We start from the raw sequence: 16,775 nt of genomic DNA on the forward strand, positions 1-16,775 counted from the left end.
GGATTATCACTGATGGGGCAGAAGATGCCACTTGCCAAATCAGTGCTGATGAAATGTTCCAATACTACAAAGACATAATTGCAAAAGAAAACAAGAAAAACTCTATATTCATACCGATTGATCGAATACCGGATGAATGGGAAATTAGAAATTTATGTAAAGAAATTACACTGCTCGAATTAACTAAAGCCTTCGATGATTCAGATTTAAAGAAAGCAGTGGGGCCTGATAAGATTGGTCTGAATGACTTGTATAAAGTGCATAGCAGGCAGCCAAGACTGCTGACCAGAATTTTATCGTCTTGCTTATCGATGAGAAGAGTACCAGAAAGTATGAAAAAGAACTGGTTGATATTCATACCTAAGAATGTACCAATTTGTGAACTTAAAAAAATCAGTAATTGGCGTCCAATTACCATCGGTACTGCATTCATGAAGTTATTCACAAAAATACTAACTAAAAGACTCTCATTTTTTGTTGAATTGAATACGAGACAAAAAGGCTTCATGAAGATGAGAGTTTGTCTTGAGAATCTAACTCTTCTGAAAAATATCATAAAAGGGGCACGAAAAAACAGACACTCATTAGCAGTAATGTTCATAGATATCTCAAAAGCCTATGACTCTGTCAGCCATGGTCACATTCTACAGAGTCTTGCAAGGCACAGAGTTCCATCACACATCAGAGACATAATAAAACACTTATACACTGACTCAACAAAATTTTTCAAGGGAAAGAACAACGAAGCAACTCCTGAAATAGCAATGAAATCAGGGGTTAAACAAGGTGACTCTTTATCCCCACTGCTATTTAACATTGCCATGGATCCTCTGATCTGTGATCTTCAGAACAACAGCAAGGGATTCACATTCAGATCTGATGGTCTTATTGAGCAAATCACCGCTCTCGCCTTTGCCGATGACATCGCAGTACTCAGCAGCATCTGGGAAGGAATGAGTACAAATTGGAAAATCATTGAAAAATTCAGTAAAACAACAGGATTACAACTTAATGTAAAAAAGACACATGTATTTTATATATCACCATAAAGATAAAATCCTGATTAACAACTGTAAACCATGGTAGTTTGAAAAATAAAATATTGAAAACACTCATCCAGGAGAAAGTGAGAGATACCTCAGATTGAACAGATGCTAAAACTTTAAATGTTCTGGATCAATCAATAAAAAAGTATGTCAAACATTTTCTACACCTTCCTGCATACACATGTGATGGTCTCCTACATTCGAAAAGATCATTAGGGGTCCTCAGTATCCCAAAACTATGTACAACAATTGGTCTAAACAAAGTCAATAGTTTATTGTATCTCAGGGCAGCTCCAGGTCTGTACATAGCTCATTCATTCATGTATGCAGGAGAAGTAATCAATGAAAGAATTGATGACATCATCAAAACACACAAACTCAACAGTTTAGACTAGTAGGTTTCTGAGTTATGATTTGAATTTGTTAGCAACATATGATTGGAGAAAAGAAGAATTTGAGAAATGGGCAAATCTCCCTGTCCAAGGTGATGGTAAAAAATACTTAGCAAGTAATCCAACCTCAGATTTCTGGATCAGCAAGCATAACAAAATAAAAGAAAATCAATACATAGCTGCGCCGATGTTTAGAGCAAATATCTTATATACTAGAGAAACCATCACTAGGTGAAGAAATCGTACATTTGCTACATGTAGGTACTGTAAAGATGTTTGCGAAACAATTTCACATATTTCATGTGCATGTCCCAAAACCAAGAACATTAGGATAAAAAGGCATAATAAAATTCTGGAATTGCTCATTGATAGAGCAAAAAGGTGTGGTTGGATGGCATATAGGGAACCTCATTTTAAGAATAATCAAGGAGAACTACGAAAACCAGATGTAGTGTTTACCAAAAATGGTACAGCTGTAGTGATTGATGTTTCAATTTGTTATGAAAACTCACAGAATTCCCTTGAATTAGTATTTGAGAGTAAAGTTAATTACTATCAGGATCTGTCACAGCAAATCAAAGATCTCACCAAATGTAACACTGTAAAATTTCATGGCTTTATTGTTGGATGTCGTGATATTTGGCCTCAATGTAATGATGTTGTTCTGGCTGATCTAGGTCTGCAAATGTCATTCCCGTTCAAGAAAAATGTTTGCCTGACTACTTTAATGGGCACTCTTAAAATGTGCCAAGTATTCATGGACAATTAAATATCAAGCTTATGCTGAGATGTACACTTTCTTGCAGTACACATGTCACCCTTATGAAACATATTGTTTTAAACTCTTGATTCATCAATATTTAAATGTTGTTATACAGTTACATAATGGTTTATAGTTGACACAAGATTTGGTATAGATGTGAATTTTCTAGATTTTTATAGATGTGCATTTTCCAGTTAGATGTGCAATTTATAGATGTGTATTTTGATAGATGTGTGCTTATAACAATTTAGATACAAATATGTACATCATAATTATTGAAATGTCTTGAATGATGAATAGGTCTCAAATAATTACATACACATAATCACCACATACCACACATTGATTATTGATGTCCTGCTAATCATACTTTAATTTCTCAGGACTGTTAGTAGACAATTTTAAATTGTTGGAATAGTACTGCAGGGTGTACTATCTCTGACCTGTACATGATCCCAGTTCCAGTGAGGACAGCGTTCAGTGTAGATGTACTCCGGAGCGAACAAATGTTGTATTGTTGGAAGCAAAACCGATTTGACCCTGATGGGCAGCATAATAACCCAGAATGAGCCACCGCGAGGTAATACAGAAATAGTCAAATGCTCTCATCATCTAATTAGTGACGCACATGAATGGATGAATGAGATTCCCACTGTCCCTACCTACTGTCTAGCGAAACCACAGGCAAGGGAACGGGCTTGGCAGAATCAGCTTGACTCTAGTCTGACACTGTGAAGAGACATGAGAGGTGTAGGATAAGTGGGAGGCCCTTGGGCTGCCGGTGAAATACCACTACTCTTATTGTTTTTTACTTACCCGGTGAGGTGGGGGGCAAGTCCCGAGGGGCTCTCGCTTCTGGCTCCAAGTGCCCGGTGCCAGCCGGGCATGACCCGCTCTGGAAACAGTGGTAGGTGAGGAGTTTGACTAGGGCGGTACACTTGTCAAACGATAACGCAGGTGTCCTAAGGCGAGCTCAGAGAGGACAGAAACCTCCCTCGGAGCAGAAGGACAAAAGCTCGCTTGATCTTGATTTTCAGTATGAATACAGACCGTGAAAGCGGGGCCTCATGATCCTTCTGACCTTTCGGGTTTAAAGCAGGAGGTGTCAGAAAATGTACCACAGGAATAACTGGCTTGTGGCGGCCAATCGTTCATAGCAACGTCGCTTTTTGATCTTTCGATGTTGGCTCGTCCTATCATTGTGAAGCAGAATTCACCAAGTGTTGAATTGTTCACCCACTAATAGGGAACGTGAGCTGGGTTTAGACCGTAGTGAGATAGGTTAGTTTTACCCTACTGATGATGTGTTGTTGCAATAGTAATCCTGCTCAGTACGAGAGGAACTGCAGGTTCAGACATTTGGTGTATGTGCTTGGCTGAAGAGCCAATGGGGCGAAAATACCATCTGTGAGATTATGACTAAACGCCTCTAAGTCAGAATCCCCCCTAAACCATAATGATACCGCAGTGCAGTGGAGCCCCGGTTGGCCTGGGATAGCCGGTCTCTCTCGGGGGGGGGCTGGTGTGTAGAGCCGCTCGCTTCGGGACCGGATTGCGGTCGGAAGAGGGCTGCCTCCATCGCCCTTAGTGCACCACATGTTCGTGGGGCTCCCGGTGCTAAATCATTCTTAGACGACCTGATTCTGGGTCAGGGTTTCGTAAGTAGCAGAGCAGCTACCTCGCTGCGATCTATTGACAGTCATCCTCTGAGCCAAGCTTTTGTCTTTCCATGCGTGGCCGTCCACAGATGCCATCCTCTACCACACCCAGGGATGGGTCCCTCTTCCGCCAGGACAGCAGGAGGAACGCGGATGGGTGACGTGGGCTCGTGGGAGGCTGCCTCGACCATGTGCCCTCCAGCACGGGGGTCTCTCCCTCCCATCCCTGCACCACCAGGGTGTGGGGATGGGGGCCACCATCCCTTGCGGGTCAGCAGGGTGACCAGATGGCCTGGGCCAGCCAGGCCCTCCCCTTCCCCCTGCTCCCAAGCAAATGAAGCAGGGAGGTGAGCAGTCCTGGGGAAGGAGCCTCCCAAGCAGCGGCCTCGGAGCACCTGGCCACCCTCTCCGTCGTCAGATAGCAAGGGTGACTGGGTCTGACTGTCTCAGGCCATCTGGGCGCTGGGTCTTCCTGGGCCATCTGGTCACCTAGCTGCATGACCAGATGGCCCTGTGGGCTGGGTGACCAGATGACCCTGTGGGACGGGCGACCAGATGGCCCTGCGGCCTGGGCGACCAGATGGCCCTGCGGGCTGGGTGACCAAATGGCCCTGTGGACTGGGCGACTGATGGCCCTGCGGGCTGGGTGACCAAATGGCCGGCCTACCAGCCAGCCAGGCTTTCTCCAACTTTTGTCCTTCCCCAGGGTTCTGTAATCCCCCACTACGTGGCTCTCGCCGGCCTGGCTAGGGCTCGGAAGCTGGGAACGGGCCTGGGGCTTGAGCTCCATCTGGTGGGCCCCAGGGTGCGGGAGACCCTGTCCAGCAAGCCAGATGAGGGTCCGGGCACTGAGGATGGGGGTCCATCAGGGCCCGGAGAGGCTCTCCCCAGCCTGGCTAGGGTTCAGAAGCTGGAACCGGGCCCGGGGCTCGAGCTCTGTCTGGCGGGACCCGGGATGCAGGCGCCCCTGTCCTGCAAGCCAGCAGAGAGTCTTGGTGCTGGGGATGGGGGTCCACTGGTGCCCAGGGAGGCTCTCCCCGGCCTGGCTAGGGCTCAGAAGCTGGGAACGGGCCCGGGACTTGAGCTCCATCTGGTGGGCCCCAGGGTGCGGGAGACCCTGTCCAGCAAGCCAGCAAAGGGTCCGGGCACTGGGGGTGGGGGTCCACCAGGGCCTGGGGAGTCTCTCCACAGCCTGGCTAGGGTTCGGAAGCTCGGACCGGGCCCGGGGCTCGAGCTCCATTCAGCGGGCCCCAGGGTGTGGAAGCCCCCATCCTGCAAGCCAGCCGAAGGTCCGGGCGCTGGGGACGAGGGTCCACCGGGGCCTGGGGAGGCTCTCCCCAGCCTGGCTAGGGTTCGGAAGCTGGGACCAGGCCTGGGGCTCCAGCTCCATACAGGAGGCCCCAGGGTGCGGGAGCCCTCCGGTCCTGCAAGCCATCGGAGGGTCCAGGCGCTGGGGACGGGGGTCCATCAGGGCCCAGGGAGGCTCTCCCGGGCCTAGATAAGGTTCAGAAGCTGGGACCAGACCCAGGACTCGAGCTCCATCCGGCGGGCCCCAGGGTATGGGAGCCACCTGGTCCTGCAAGCCATCGGATGGTCCAGGCGCTGGGGATGGGGGTCCATCAGGGCCCAGGCAGGCTCTCCCTAGCTTGGCTGCGTTCAGAAGCAGGGACTGGGCTAGGGAGCGGGGGTGGCTGGCTAACTCTCTGCCTCCCCTAATAATAATGCACTTAGGGCAAGTCCCAAAGGCAATAATGAGTAATGAACTCTTTATGACTTTCATCTCAATCGCGAAATGGGAAGTATCATACTTATGAGATTGGGGGAACATTGTTTATCTCTTTACCATTACACAGCGGTTTTAGCTATTGAAAACAGCTGAAATATCAACTTGAAATTCCAAAAGAAAATTAGGAAAATTTAGGTGCAATAGCCCCCATAATTCCTCATTTCTCATCAATTCATGTTGCCCCCTTATTATACCCTTGACTGGGGAAATACCAGCCCATTTGTCAGGCCACATTATGAGGGTCTATATATAGATAATATATTCACTCAAAAAACCATAGGTTTTACAGATGTTATAGTTAGGAATTAGCATTTAAAAAACCTTAGAAATTCACTGAAAAAAACATAGGTTTCAGGGACGTTATAGTTAGTTGGAAATTTGACTCATATACAACCAGAGAAATTCGCCTGTTATAGTTAGTTGAGCTAACTATAACTCGCACTCCCGCAATGCACTGGTGATGACGTCACATATTACATCACTCATGACATGGTCAGTGACATCACTCATGACATCACTGATGACATCTCAAAGTAAATCACTGATGACATCATCCAGTGAATGTGTGTTTCTGTAAAGTTTAAATATTTTTCATATATATCTATGCCCAGGTGTATTGAAGAAAGTGAATTTACAAGTCCCTGAAAGGATTATTTAGTAGGTGTGTGACTGACTGTATAAGTGAGTGATTGAACATGTGTTACTGAATGTATGGGTTAGTGACTAAACTGTGTGAAAGTCTGTATTAGTGTCTCAGTTGGTATATAAGCGGCTGCATGGGTTGGTGAGTAGCTACATGAGTGTCTATATGGGTTATTGATTTGTTGTCTGAGTATCTGTACGAGTGCCTAAGTGTCTGTATGGGTGGGTGTGGGGGTGTGTGACACTGTGCATACATGTCTGAGTGGGTGATTCACTGGTTGTATGGATTAAAAAGAGAAGAGCATCTGGGAAGGGCTGTATGGGTGAGTTAGTGTGTGTACAGGTGTGTTGGTGAGTGAATGAATGTATCACTGGTATATGTGTGAGTAACTACATATGTTTTAAGGCAGTATATGTGAGTGTTGGAGTATATAAATGACTATACGTGAGAGTAAGTTATTTGAAGAGTGGGTGTATAAAGAGTGTCTGCTTGTATCAGTGACTGTATAAGAGAGTAAGTATGTGTTAGTATCTGCATAAATAAGTGATGTGGTGTGTGTATAAATAACAAAGTTGGTGTGTATAACTGTATACATGAATACATGTCTATGTGATTGATTCTTTGCATGAGTGACTAGGTGTGTGAGTAACTCTATGGATGACTGTATGTATAGGTGTATGAGTGCATATTATAGTACTGTATTGATGAGTAACTTCATGTATAAGTGAGTGGATGTGAGTGTAGACCTAGGAAATAGTGGGTGGTATGTAGTATCTGGCATTGTTGTGTGTATGGTTTCAAAAATAGTAGTCTGTATTTTAGAGTGCATGTATCAAAGTTTTTATTGGGCCATCAGTATGTGCATCAGATTATCACGTGGATGATGTCATCAGTGATGTCATCAGTGATGTCATTTGAGATGTCATGAGTGATGTCACTGACCATGTCATGAGTGATGTAATATGGGACGTCGTCACCAGTGCATTGCGGGCACGCGAGTTATAGTTAGCTCAACTAACTATAACAGGCGAATTTCTCTGGTTTTATATGAGTCAAATGTCCAACTAACTACAACGTCCCTGAAACCTATAGTTTTTTCAGTGAATTTCTAAGGATTTTTAAATGCTAATGCCTAACTATAACGTCTGTAAAACCATGTTTTTTTTCAGTGAATTTCAAAGGTTTTCTAAATGTTAATTTCATATTTTAATATTTATAAAACCTATATTTTTTCTATTTTTTTGTAATATTTTGCAACTCTAATTTTTGATATCTTCCAAAAAAAGTATATATATATATATATTTTTTTTAGAAAAACTAGAATCCCGTACCTGTAGTGTACCAAACTCCATCACCACGCCAATCCTATCCGCGATATTGTGAAATTTGGTAAGGATGTGCATTTCGTATCCGATGGCTTTGTAGCAACGTGTCCTGCCTAACATCATATAAGTATAAGGTCACGCCAGCTCCTAGTTTGGTTTGCGACGGCTGCGAGGAACCAATACGCACGTTAGGTCATCTACGTAAAGGGTCGCACCGGCTGCGCGTTCTGTATGCGATGAGTGCACGTTGCCACGCCCTGTGTTACATCATAGACGTATGGTATCGCGCCGGGTACGCCATCCCCTCATTTATTTTTTTATGTCTCAAAACTATATCTAAATAAGTTTAACATGTATATGAGAGCAAGCGATAATCTAAAATATTTTCCACATTTATATATTTCTAACTGTAATAATCTTATATTATGGTAAATACATTTTCTCAAAATCGCGTCGGGTGCGGCCTCCTTGCGCGCTCGGTGCGAACCCCACCCATTTTAGTCATTCTCTGTACATCGTTTGATGAGAAACACCTCTTCTGCTTAGAGAGCATTTTTTGTACACACAACATGCAACGATCATCTTGATCAATAATCATGCTCTATACAGTAGCCTTCCACGTGTGATGCATCTGAAACGTTACATCAAAAAACAAATGTGTGTTACAAGATGCCCCTGGTCTGTGTGTACGGGCATTATTGTGCTGCCTTTCAGCTTGGGTATTGGTGGCTCGAAGGGGTATCATCAGCCACGACAGAGTGCACATCCTAGATCACATGTGACAAACAGTAAAGAGTAATGTGTAGATTTGTGTTGCAGTATGCTCTGTTGTCAGGCTTTACCAGTATAGTGGTGTGTCATGTGTGAGACTTTCAGATTCATGTTTGACATGCATTGCTTGACTGTAATGAGCGTTATCACTGTGTATGACATAGCCTCACTGCTGATCCTCCCTCCATCCGAGCACATTCGCATGTGTGTGCTTCGCGATAGCAACACTCTCAATAATACTGCACACCATTGACATGCGTGTCTGAGCATATTCACAAGCTTGACAATGACATGTGATTTTGTCCATTCAATGTTTTTGGACAGCATCTCATTAGCGATAGTTGCCGCCCTCCCGGTACATGCTAGATTAATGTAAATTGCGGATTGTGCGACATCAAAACTGCAACAGGGACACACACACATAAGTACACTTCCTGGCCAGGCAGGAACTGAACAACACCCAGGTCCCAGGAATAATTATTCACACCCCTACGCTGGCCTGGCGTACGCAAGCCCAGCCCACTTTGCGTACATATAAATAGGATAACGACGACGCCACATGTCCCATTTCTTCCACACTGCTTCAGGTGATATGGCTGCATCCACCTCGCATATCACAATGCGCAATAAAAAAAAGGGATCCATGAGGTGTACATCATCCTGGCAATCAAAGCTACATCTGAATTGAGAACCCGTATGGCCGTCGTGTTTGGACACAAACCAATGACAGCAGGTGAGCAGTGGGGCCTGGGTGCACAAGGGCTGCAAGTGAGTGCGGTGCGGCGGAAGGGATGGGGTGCATCAGCCTCGGTGCACAGGTGCAAACAAGCAATGTTGCCGTGCGTAATGATGTGATCTCTGACCTCATTTAGTCACATCTCTGTCTCATTTTAAGGACATGCTGGACTGTACTGTAGGCCTGAACCAGCGGTGCTGATGTTCTGGCCTTTCTGATGCCTTCCATCCTGGTATCAAGACACCGTCCCCTACCGGAGACCTGCTGTGCCACCTTGAGTGGCACCCCGGAGTCGGAGCTCGCACCGGCATGTCGTTGGACACACCGGTTGTGGCATGTGAGCAGTGAAGCCTTGTTGTGCAGGAGCTGCAATCCCCAGTACTGAGTTGGCCTCGGGCCCCCCAAACAATTCATAAACAATAACCAGGGAGGTGTCGATCCCCTAGTCTGCGAAAGGTCTCCGTGCCCTCCTGCACCTAATTTACATGTGAGATTAAGGTCCCCAGTGCTGCAGAGACCCCGCAATATAATAATAGGATTGCCCCGGAAAATTACCCACAAGTGGGCTCATTTAAATGAACGGGTGAGACCCAGCTTAATTTTTTTTCCTCCATTTTTACCATCCGGGTTCGCTTTATTGAAGTGATAAGAGGTTTTCGTCCTCTCGCTTCAACCAGGCAAACAAGAATTTACTATCACAGGGTGGAAGCAATCCTCCCGCCCTGTAATAGCAAACATAAATGTCCCGTGGATGCACACGCCTGGGAGGTGGCGCTCCATAGGGCCATGATGCATTGGTTAATGCATAACCACAGAATTAATATAAACGCATACTAACACTACTTGCACACGTGTAGTACAGAAACCAGAGTGTAGTGAAGAGGCAGAGGAAGCCCAAAATCAAAAAATATAAATCCTACCAGAGGGAGGATCACATAGTTCGATCAGCCGACGACCCTGGGATGAGTAGAAACAGCTTCACTAAGAGAACAGGTCTACAGCAGAACGCAAGGAAGCTCAAAATATTGGTGAGTGCTGCCTTCTTTTTACCTTCTCCCACTCCTCACCAAATATATGAAGTGAAGAGGCAGACAGCAGTGGATCCGATAAGTAGATTGATTGCAGGAAAAGAAGACAGCTTAAACAGCCACCTACAGGAGCAGACAGCAAGGCAACCGTCTTCTCCAGCACCGTGTACAAACTCCCCAAGATTCCCCTCATGACAGCCCTACATTCTAAGATTACATTCTTACATTCTAGTAGCATTACATACTAACATTCTACTATGACTTACATTGGAATACTATACAGAGCTCATGACTTTACAGCAATGAGCTCATGGTTTTATCCACCAGTCTTGAGACCAGTAGGGGTGAGTAGTTCGCTTCCCACTCCCTGTATTGTATAAACGCAAACTAACACTACTTCCACAGGTATGCTACAGCGCCAATAGCACATCACTTTGCAGCAATGAGCTCACGGTTTAATCCCCGAGTCTTCAGACCAGTAGTGGTGAGTAGTTCGCTTCCCACTCCCTGTATAGTATAAACGCATACTAACACTACTTACACAGTTATACTACAGCGGCCAGTATGCTACAGCGCCCACAGCCCATCACTTTACAACAATCAACTCGGTTTGATCCCTGAGTCTTTACAACGGTAGGCGTGAGTGCTTCGCTTCCCACTTCCGGTATAGTATAAATGCACGGTAGAGGTCAGTAGTTCGCTTCCCACTCCCTGTATGGTATAAACGCCTCCTAACACTACTTCCACAGGTATGCTACAAAGACCAGAGCACATCACTTTACAGCAATGACCACACGGTTTAGGCTCTCGGTTTCATACCCGAGTGTAGTATCATCTCGTCTCAGCACCATGTCACTCTGAGAAACACCGCACTTTCAGTCCGGTAGGAGTGACTAATTCGCTTAGCACTCCCCCACAGAGGTTACAGTGCTCCTATCCTCCTGTTTCCTACTCTTTTCGCCCTTTTTCCCCTTACTCATTTCAACAGAATCACAAAATGGCTGCCAGCACTTCCTAGATGCAACCGCTCGCACCGCTCGCAGCCAATAAGCAGCAAACTCGTGCTCGTAACACCTCAGCTAATCAGATCGCAGAATTCCCAAATCTCGATATCTGTAAATTTCGATATTTCTCCAAAACTACTCAACGGATTTACACCAAATAAACAAAAGCGTGCTTTCTAGACCAAGACCCTTCTACCTGCCAAATTTGGGGTAATTCCGTTCACGCGTTCGACCTGTAGCCTTGTCTAAAGTTTCCTATGGAAATTAAGATTGAAAAAACACATTTTGGGACCACCCCTTTTTTTCTCGGCCCCCGTTGACGAATCACCCCCAAACTTTCAACATAGGAGCTGATCTAAAAAAAGAATTAGTTTTGAACATTTCACGAAGATTCATCAATCGGTGCCACAGTTATTGTGAATAGAATGTTGCCAGTGTTCCTATAGTAACTAGGTCCTAACTATAACTACCTGAAGGTGATGTAGTACCACTGGGATCACTTATAAAGTACCCTATGGCATGGTATATGTTTTAACAACAGTTGATGGACAGAATGCAGAACAATGTCATACATTCACCCCAGTACAGAGATCTGTTCCCATGAGGCACAGGGTCAGACTGATTTGCATATGGCCATGTCTGAACTGGGGTGGTGGAGTGAGCTAAAGAATGATGATGGATTAAACCCAGATCAGTTGACTGGGGATGAGTTTGATTTACTCAAACGCTCCGTCCATCATCCCCTTTGATATTGCTTTGTTCGCCCTAAGTTGGCAGGGTATGCCCACATATGAGTCCCTTGCTCACTTTGCCACTGGATTCAAGATAGCCTGGCTGATGAGAGTTATGAACCTGAAACCGGTCCCAGGATGCTTTTTTCCGGTCCAGGGAAGACATGGCTTGGCAGTTCGGGCTGCACTGTTCCCATGAGGCACAGGGTCAGACTGATTTGCATATGGACATGTCTGAACTGGGGTGGTGGAGTGAGCTAAAGAATGATGATGGATTAAACCCAGATCAGTTGACTGGGGGTGAGTGTTTGACTTGCTCAAACGCTCCGTCCATCATCCCCTTTGGTATCGCATGGTATATGTTTTACCCGCAAATTTGTATGTTTTAATACGCTTTGCTCATGAGCGTTCTGGTAGACGGTTGTTGAAATTAAGTTCTTGTATTGGTATAGTGTGTTTACTAGGTTTGGTGTCGCTCTTTCTTTAATTTTGTGAAGTAAAGGAAGGATGGGGAAGAGGGTGGTGCAGTGGCAGTGTGCCCATTTATGAATCGCTTTATGGTATGGTATATGTTTTTCTGGCAAATTCCCATGTTTTAATACATTTTGGTGATGAGTGTAGCAGCAGACAGGTACAGAAACTACACAACATTTCTGTGGATAAGACATCTTTGTGCTGATAGACACTCTTGTACTGTGGTAGAAGGCTGATAGCGTTGATGGAAAATTATGAAACTGGGTGCCATTGTAGATTTTAATGGAAGGTTACACTGTTTGTTGGCTATGCAAGTTGGGGCGTCGTCTAAATCAAGATAAGTATCATTGTGTGCTTTAGAAAATCCTCTCCAATAATGGTAGGGTTGGAAAAAAACATTGTTTAAAGGATTTCCCTTTCTTCTACAACGTGGGTAACCTAGCGTGATGTCTCCAGTTCTCAGTAGTGAGCAAAATAAGCATGCGTACATCAATGTGCATGCTGTCACTGCAGAGTAATAAAAAATCAAAAAAATTGACTATCTTTGAGAGGGCCGAAAATACAGCCTGGTAGAGAGTCGTTTGGAAGCTGCCTGAAAATAAGTGCCGGTCCCCAGACCCGGCCCAATTAAAGCGCAGTATCCATGCATCCTAAGCACTGCGCCATTCAACCATCTTTTAATTGATGGATATATTCCTATTTATATATACATAAATCTGTTTGTCCGCTTATCTTAAGCATCTATGAGCGCACTCGCCTATAGTAAGCACTGTGCCATTCATGCAGCGATACGCCTATATGTGTATAGATATATCTGTCCCAGAATCAATCCTAAGCATTTATCAGCCCACCCGTCTATCGTAAGTACTGGTCTTTGCTTTCATTCATCCTTCCATCCATCCATACATTGATACATTGATATATGTATCTATCCGTTGATACATCTGGCCATGCATCCACTCGCCCTTTATTCAACTATACGTTACTATTTCCGTGCATCGTCCACCCCCGATCTTAAATATGACGTATTATACTCATCTAGCAACCCTCTTAAGGCGTTGAAAAAGCTTGCGAAAAGCATTGACAGGCAGATTTTTTAATAAAGAATAACAAAGCTTTGTGTTACTCTTAGTGGAGCATACTTCAACACCCTTCTCTGGTGGTGTTTTAAACAAAGGTACATCTAGCGAAAGAAATGTAAAGGAGCTTTTAAGTGTAATACGTTAATTTAGAAACATAACGTTTTGTCGAGTTGTTTATAGGTACACTGTTTTAAAGTGGCCGTGACTGACAGATACTGAATACTTGTACATCTTATATTTGAGAAAGTATACCAGAGAGCTAATTTGGGGTGGTGAGAACCTTGAGTTCTATATTTCCATGTGAAGTACAGTATAGGAATATAAAAGTAATTGGAAAGCTTTTATGTTCATATTAAAGAGGGGGTGTGAGAACTTAGTGAGGCAGGCAAAGTGTGTGTTTTCGTAGCACTAAAACAAGACCGTGTGCAAGGTGAGAGCAGGTTCGTGCTGGAGTTGCCTTCCTGTGGTCGTTTGCAGAGGTGCAACCAGGTGGAAATTTCGGGGGAGCCTAATTCTTTCAGCAATAGGCAGAGTGGCATGTAGGGGTTGTAAAAAGGGGTGAAAAAGAACAGAGACTCCTTTACAAAAGAATGATGTTTTGAAGACCGGTGAAGTACTCGGGTGCGGCTCTGTGTGTGCGACCGGGAAGCTGTATCAGAGATTCTGGGGCAATGGGCGTTGCGCGCCTGGTGGTCTGTCTGCTAATCACCCCACAATGATGTTGCTGGTGCATTGCAATAAGAGAAGGGAAATACTGAGAGAAAATGGCTCTCTTTAAAGAATTTCCCTTCTCCTACAATGCGAGTGACTTGGCATGATGTCTGCACTTCTAAGTAGTGAGCAATGTGCATGCTCTCACAGTGTCACTGCAGTGCAATAAAGAAATGAAAAACGGATTACGTTTGTGAGGTCGGAAAATAGAGCCCTATAAAGACCCGTTTCAAGGCTCCCAAAAATAAAGTGCTGGTGGTCACATCCCCACAGACACCCCCTCCAGTTAAAGCCATGTGCAGTGCTATGTTTGCGAAGTTGTTGATAAAATTGTTAGGTAATAATGGACATTTTTATGTGTGCTGTTTGGTTGATAATATAATTCTAAGTATATAGATTAAAAAATTTTAAAATATTATTTATAAAGTTGTGTGCTGTGGGTTGCAGAGAAAGTGGTGTGGGGTGGTGGGGTGTGGCGGAGAGGTGAAAAGTATGAGGTAGTGCAGTTATATATAAATTGGAAATGAGTATGTAAATAATTAAATAAATACTTGCTGATGTTTTATGGCACTACTTCCTAGTGCTCATCTGTCGTGCTTCATCACGTTGCAGCACTGGGTATAGAAGTTGTGAGTGAAAGTTTTGGAATTGTGTGTTATTATTTTAACATAGTGAAGAAATGTGAAAAATAATTGAATCTATTTTTTGTTTTTCAGAAAATTATTTCGTTTGGATTGAAATTTGGAAATGCCTAGAAGAAGTGAAAAAAAAGAAAAGAGAAGAAAAATATATATTTGAAGAAACGGAAAGATCTTGAAGTAGAAAAAAATGCGAGTAGTAGAGAAAAAGCAAAAGACAATTTTTGAGAAAAATATTACGAACGTTTAATGAGAAAAACATCACACAAAGCAAAAAGAAGAATTTTTCAAGTAAGGTGAAGCAGAGTTCAATTTCAAATACGAGGAAAAGGAAAGATGATAAAGAAATAGTATCTGGTACTCGGAGACAGAAACAATTTCAAGAAATTCGTCAGAGACTTTTTCGATCTAGAGTGATTCAGAATTTATTGAAAACATGCTGCAAATATAAAAGAAGAATGCTCCAATTCAAAGAGAAGCAGCATATTGAAAGTACAGTGGATACTGCTTTCAATCTGAAACAGAAGTTGTTCATTTTGATTTTAAAGAGATTGAAAGTATTGGATAAAATAGTGAAAGTATTGAAAGACAAAAGTAGAAAAAAAAGACTTGTGAACAGAACCAACTTTTGTAAAATCTTTAGTGGACATTGGAGACATACTTCTAGTACTGAGCCTTTTTTTAATGAGGAAAGTTACTTCCAGGAAAATAGTTTATCATTTGCAGTTGATACTGGAGGTCGTTGCTTCGAAGTTCAGGATGGTGTTCCTCTTCCAAAGGAGGAAATGGTTGGTAAAAGTGCAGAAGAGTTAATAGCTGAAGAAGTGCAAGGGAAATGTACACGAGCTCCTGTGTATAAGTGGAGTTGTAGTAGCATTTGTAGTATTCAACAGGAATCCATTGATATAATGAGAAATTTGCTACGAGAATATACTCAGAAAATTATAAAACAGAAGATTAAGTTGTTACAAGGACTAGATCCATATAATATAAGAAAATATACTGAGAAGAATGGGCATTCTCTGGCTTGTCTTTCAAGAAAAGTTTGTAAAAGTGTTTTTCATCATTTGAGGATGTTAGCATTACACCATTCAGAAACGCAGAACTTTGTAAAGAAACTGTACTATGTAAAAAGTCCTGCATTAAGTTAAAGTGAACTGAATGGAAGTCTTTTATATGGTTCTTTATCAGATGTTCAAAAAAAGTGTGATGATATTGAAATGCGATATTTTGGTTCAGAAGAGCAGTTCATAGAAAGTGAAAGTTTGACAATTACAGATGTTGAAGGAGATGAGAAAGTGATTAGCAATGATCAGTTTGAAGAAGAAATTGGAAAGTTTAATGTTGTGTGCTCTGAAATACCAAACTATGTTTGTGTTTGTTGTCAACATACTCATTACTAAAGGCAAAGTAGGAATGTTGATTTGTATTTGAAAAGTGAAAAGGAGAACAATGGTAAGTGGGAAGAATTTGCAACTTACTTGTTTGTTGAAGGTCGATTTGAGTTAGGTAGTGATCAATGTATATGTAAATATTGTTACAACAAATTAGAAGAGAACAAAATGCCTGCTAGAGCAGTGCATAATAAGTTGGAGTTAGTAGCTATTCCGCAGGAGCTGGCCAAATTGAATACATATGAGTCGGTTCTAATTCAATCTGCTCATCCTTTTCAAACTATAATTCGGAATGAGCCTAAAACAGGTAAACTGCCACCAACAGACTTGCAAAGAGGGCTAAAAGGAAGAGTGGTGTACTTACCTTTGGATTTTAAGAAAAACATTGAAACTGTTGCTGGAGAGAAAGAGGAAGATGAGGCAGTAGTTATTTTAGTAAATGCTGTACCCATAAAGAGTCGGAAAATATGGCAAGAATTTGTGAATGTTAATAAAGTTGAAAAGGCTACCTTATTTCTTATAGAGAACAATATTTATTACAAAAATGTAAATGTGGATGAACAGGTAATACGTTTACAAGATGATTTTGAAAT

At 43.2% G+C, this 16,775-nt stretch overlaps 1 pseudogene; it reads left to right on the forward strand.

The window, feature by feature from the left end:
• The window catches only part of LOC146831093 (28S ribosomal RNA), a 7,569-nt pseudogene extending 3,645 nt beyond the window's left edge, over window positions 1-3,924 (forward strand).
• The last annotated feature ends 12,851 nt before the right edge of the window (window positions 3,925-16,775 follow it).

This window comes from Triturus cristatus, chromosome 5_1 (assembly GCF_964204655.1).
Source record: "Triturus cristatus chromosome 5_1, aTriCri1.1, whole genome shotgun sequence".
In the NCBI taxonomy this organism is placed as follows: domain Eukaryota; kingdom Metazoa; phylum Chordata; class Amphibia; order Caudata; family Salamandridae; genus Triturus; species Triturus cristatus.